Source organism: Fukomys damarensis, unplaced genomic scaffold (genome assembly GCF_012274545.1).
Source record: "Fukomys damarensis isolate Sample0158 unplaced genomic scaffold, DMR_v1.0_HiC HiC_scaffold_23, whole genome shotgun sequence".
In the NCBI taxonomy this organism is placed as follows: Eukaryota; Metazoa; Chordata; class Mammalia; order Rodentia; family Bathyergidae; genus Fukomys; species Fukomys damarensis.
The window spans coordinates 21,241,225-21,246,771 of record NW_022900935.1 but is presented as its reverse complement, the minus strand read 5'-3'; positions in this window follow the sequence as shown (position 1 = coordinate 21,246,771).

Genomic DNA, 5,547 nt, shown 5'->3' with positions numbered 1-5,547 from the left:
AAAAGAGGCAAAGCTGGGGATGTAGCTCAGAGGTAGAGTGCTAGTTTAGCATGCATCAGGCCCTGGGTTCAATCTCCAGTCCCACAAAAAGCAAACAACAGTACAAGCAAAATGAAATTAAGAGGCAAATCACAGGAGAGAAGCAGATGAAGTGCCGGGTTTCACCCTGCAGCTTCTGGCCGTGGCTGATACTCTTAGACAAGACAAGCCATTTTCCTCTGCCCTAGGCCGTTGTTACTGATGGGCCCCTAAGCCCCGGCAGGGCATGAAGTTGGGGGACACATTGTTCTGCACAAACCCTGCAGTCCTGGTCCAAACGTTCTGCAGCCCGATAGGAGGCCTGGCTCTGCACAAGGAGGTTAGTGACTGTTTCATGTAGGAAACAAAGAACCGTGCTGACAGGTGTCCACAAGCCAACAGCAAGGGAGCGGTAAACAGCTGGGGACGTGGATGAAACAGGGAAAACCTCAGGCCGCTGCTTTTCCCAGTCCCTGTGCTCAGCTCACTCTCTGGGTCTCCCCTGGCTGAGGAGCTCTGAGCAGAGCCGGGAGGAGCTCATTTATTCTTTTCAAGTGTGAAGGGCACTTGTAGCTTTGAAAAAATCCAGTTGCCTGTTGAATTTCAAATAGCTTCACACCCCCTCTGCTACCTAGCTGTGATCCAAAGGCTTAACTGTTCAGGCCACAGAAGTATCAAATAAATGAACCGTGAGCTTCCGAGGACGGAGGAAAAAAATGTCTTTATTCAAAAATAAATTTTATGACTTAAAAGGATTGGTGTATTTTGTTCAGATGTTGCAGCTGAGGAGGGGAGCACCCCTGGGATTCTCCTGGGGCAACAGCTGGCTGTCCCTGTGCCCATAGGCAGTAGGGAATGGCCACCTCTTCGGAGTAAGGGCTAAGCAGGACACAGCACCGTCTGGGGTCAGAATTGACTTGCATTCAAATGCTATGAGGCAATAATAATCCTCAGCTGGGCACAGTTATTAAATAAGATGGTACCTGTAATGCACGCATTAGGCAACTATTAGGAGCTCAGTTATTCCTCTAATAATAGTGTAGGCACTAATAATAATAACACCCATGATGATGGGGATGATGACGATTTCTGAGCCCCCAGGCTGGTACTTTCGTCTCATCTGGGAAGTTAGGGTAGCTTGGGGTAAGAATGGGGGCCAATGGAGGCTAATGGAGCAGTGGGTGGCCCTGAGCTGAAGCCACCAGGTACAGATTGCCGTTGCCTAGGTGGCAGCAGTCCCTATCTGGGAGAGCAGCTTCAACCTCAGTAACTTTAACATCACTTTTGATGATTGTATATTATTCTAGTATATCAATGAACCATGTTTTACTTGAGGGAATTATAATTTTATGGGGTTTTTTGTTTTTGTTTGTTTGTTTGTTTGTTGAGACAGGGTCTCACTATGCAGTTGAGACTGACCTGTAAGTCACTATGTAGCCCAGGCTGATCTCAAACTCACAGTGATCCTCCTGCCTCAGCCTCCTGAGTTCTGGGATCACAGGCATGCGCCACCACGCCCATCTGGGAATTATAATTTTATTTATTTATTTTTGGTACTGGGGATCGAATTTGGGTCCTTGGGCTTGCAAGACAGGCAGTGGAATCACTGAGCTAAATCCCCAGCCGGGGAATTACAATTTTAAACAGCTGCAGAATATTCCAATGACGGATATACCGTATTTAATAGGAAAACACTATGGTATATTAGAATCACAGCAGGCTTTGTAGATAGAGATTTGCAATCATTTAGCCAATTTTTTTTTAAAGTTTTTCTTTTTCTATGACTCAGGAAGGGTCTTCCTGATACTAGGTATATTTGTCACCTTTTTGCTGCTCTCACAAAATGCCCGAGAATAACCTATTTAAATAAGGAAAGATTTATATTGGCTCACAGTTCCAGAAGTCTTAGTCTATGGTGAGCTGGCTCCAATGCTTTTAGGCAGAAACTTCGGGGCAGTGGAAAGCTGTTTACCTCATGATAGTGAGGAAGCAGGGGGGTAGGAAGGGAAGAAGGGGCAGGGACAAGATATATCCTTCAAAAACACAGCCTCAGTGCCTACTTCCTTTAACAGAGCCCTTGCTCCTAATAGGCCATTTGGCTCTAAACTCATCAATGGATTAATACATCATTAATGCAGCGGATTAACTGATTTCGAGATGGGTCCTGGGGAGACCACTTCAGTCCGTAGGTAGGGAAGCAGATTATCCTGGAGCTCTCCACTCAAAGCAAACTTTTTCAAAGGAATTTATATCACTATTTCCTTGAGCCTGCTGTGGGCAAGATCTGACCAATTCCTGAGATGCCCTCAGGGTCTCTTTCCTATTGAGCCAAAGTATTTGACTTCTTTTTAATGCCACTAATCTCTTCAACAACCACACCCTCTTTGGCCTCAACTTTATTTACTTTTTGGAATACTGGGGATTAAACCCAGGGCCTGGCACATGCCAGGCAAGCTGTCTACCGCTGAGCTGCATCCTCACCCCTGGCCTTCACTTTAAATACACTCCTTGTCTTAGTTACTTTCTCATTGCTGAGACAAAATATCCTACACCCACAAGTTAAGGGAGGAAAAGCTTATCTAGCTCACAGTTTATAAAGGTTTCTTTCTTCTTTTTTTGGGGGGGTGGGTAGTGTTTTTGAGACAGGGTCTCACTATGTAGTTGAGACTGCCCTGGAACTCACTATGTAGCCGAGGCTGGTCTGGAACTCACAGTGATCCTCCTGCCTCAGCCTCCCAGTGCTGGGATTACAGGTGTGCGCTACCACACCCGGCTAGAGGTTTCTAGTCATAAACAGCTGACTCCAAGGCAGGGTAGTGTGACAGGCATCTCAGAGGAGAAAACATCATGGTGGGCAGAAGGCAGCAAAGCAACAAGGGACAACCACAGCTCTTCCTGTCCCTATACATATCTTATCCAGACTACTTAAGGCAGGCAGCACTGACACCCTCAGTCCTAGCGCCCTTGATGCTAGCACTGCACCATGAATCAATCCCAGCGTCACACACTGTAGATCCAGCCCCCTCTGCAAAAGCCCCACCTGTGACTGCATCAGGCTTTGGGGGGACATCTAGACACAGCCATAACACTCCTTTTCCGGCCAAACTGAAAGTTATACATCTTTCCACTGTGCTTTTTATGTTTTTATTTCTTGATGGATCAAACTCAGGACCTTGTGCTTGCCGGGCAGACATGGTGCCACTGAGCTACATCCCTGGCCCGGGCTGGCCTTAAACTCATGGTGATCCTATTGCCTCTCCCTCCCAAGTGCTGCGTGTAAGCTGCCCGGGCTGGCCTTAAACTCATGGTGATCCTATTGCCTCTCCCTCCCAAGTGCTGGGATTCTAGGCATGTGCCACCATGCCTGACTAAATTCAGCCTCTTATAAAATTTCAGGACACGAACTAAACGTAGACAAGCGCTCTATCACTGAGCTACTTCTCTAGCCCTTTTCATATTTTACAGTGGATCTTCAAGTTGTGACAGGCCTGACATATTATGACTTGGGTTATGACTGGAATTTTAGTTTTAATTTACAGTCTTGAGTTATGACCTGAATGCCGGCCACAGATGGTCTCAGATACAGATTTAACCCTAAAGAGTTCTGGAAGGAACATTGCAACATCCTTTCCTGCGTGGGGTTAACTGAGAAATCTGGGCCAGTGTCTTTCTAAGGACGTGGAGATCTGCCTGGAAGTAGGAGAGAGAGTTTGAAGGCTGTGTAAGGAGCCTGAGCCTTCGACTGACCAACTGGAGTTACAGCTACCCTCGGGAATGAATTGAGTAAGTCAAGGATCCACTGTATTTTGAGTTAGAATCTCACCGAGTTACCCAGTTGGCCTTGAAACTGTGATCATCGTCCCTCAGCCTCCTGAATAGCGGGGATAACAAGCATGTGCCACCAAGCCTGGCACTAGACCGTGTTCTTTCTAAACCCAGAGGTGTGTTTAGCTCAGAGTTCCGGAGACTGGTAAGTCAAGGCGGAGGGCTACTCCCGGAGAAGGTCTTCTTGCTGGTGGGGATGCTGCCAAGTCCCAAGGTGACACAGGGCCTTACACGAGGAGAGGAAAACACACTGAAGAGACAGGGCCACCTTGGCCTTTATAACAGATCCACTCTGTTGTTAATTCACCAGTGGATTAATCCACCGGAGGGCAGAGTCCTCCTGACCACTCCTAAAGCTTCTGCCTGCTCTCGCCTCCTAATACTTCACATTGGGGATTAAACGTCTTCTTTTTGTTTATCCCCTTGATGCTGGGGACTAAATCCGTGGCCTCCAGCATGCTAGACAAGTCCTGGGACACACCCTCAGCCCTACAGATTAGATTCCATCATGCATTTTAGTAGAGATGTTCAAACTGTAGCAGTAATGTTAAATCTTTTTTCCTTATTCTTTTGCCTTTCTGGATAACACGGTCATGGATATCTCCCTAAATGTCATTTCTTTTTCTTTTGGATGTCGGGGGGACTTATTTATTAGGGAGTGATTCATGGGATCCGGATAACTAAGTTTTTCTAACCTTTCACTGCTCTTCCGTGTTCAACTTGACAGAGTGGAGGGTGGAAAAGAGCCCCTGAATTGGCGTGAAGTCTGAGTGTGCAAGGCACTGTCACCAGACTCTTCAGACCTGGATTCCCCTTTAGCATCTCAACTATTCCTCCAAAACACCAAGAAATTCCTGCCTCAGTGCCTTTGAACTTGCCACTCCTGTTGCCGAAAACATTGTTTATCTGGTTATCATCCTCGCCTCCTACAGATCTTTACTCAAATGTCACCTTATCGGAGGAGATGTTTCTACTCCATGACCCCCCAAGCCCTTTCCATCTCCTTACTCTGCTTTGTTCTTCACAGCTTTTATTGCCTCCTGACCTGGACACGTTCGCCTGCGTGTTTGTTGTACGGCTTCTGCAACAGAATGCACTGTCTGTGAGGGCCTGGAGGAGCGCTGAGCATACAGTAGACCTTCACTAAAAATCTGTGACAGGAGTGAGCAATGAGGTCACCTAGGACTAGTCACCATTCTTACCATACTTGCCAGTGTCTAGAGACGGGAAAAGCTCTTCTAAGGCAAGGGAGAGTAATCACAATTAGGAACTTAATACCGCGCCTTATTGGGTAGCAGGGCGTCCAGACCTTGGCTGTGGTGTGTGTGGTGGGGCTGGGTGGGGAGGAAGTGTTTCCTCTCTGCCAAGCTGCAGCAAGAGGGTAACGGCCTCCACAGGAATCCAGTCCAATGAAGGGCCTGGCTTCGAGTCAGCTCGGGTTCCCTTCCTGGCCGGAGCAGCTTCCAAGTGACAAAAGGAAACCTGTGACTGCCCCAAGAGGAGACAGGCTCCAGGCGGGCAGGACCGAGACGAGCTGGGGGTCGGGTTTCTGCTCCCCCGGGAGCAGGTCTGCAGAGGGCCCAAGTGGATTTACAGGAGTGGGAGACAGAGAAAACGAGAGAGATAAAGACAGATAGGGAGGAAGAGAGAAAAGAAGAGGGACAGGGAGGGGATGGCGGGAGGAGAGGGGGGATGGGGGGGGGA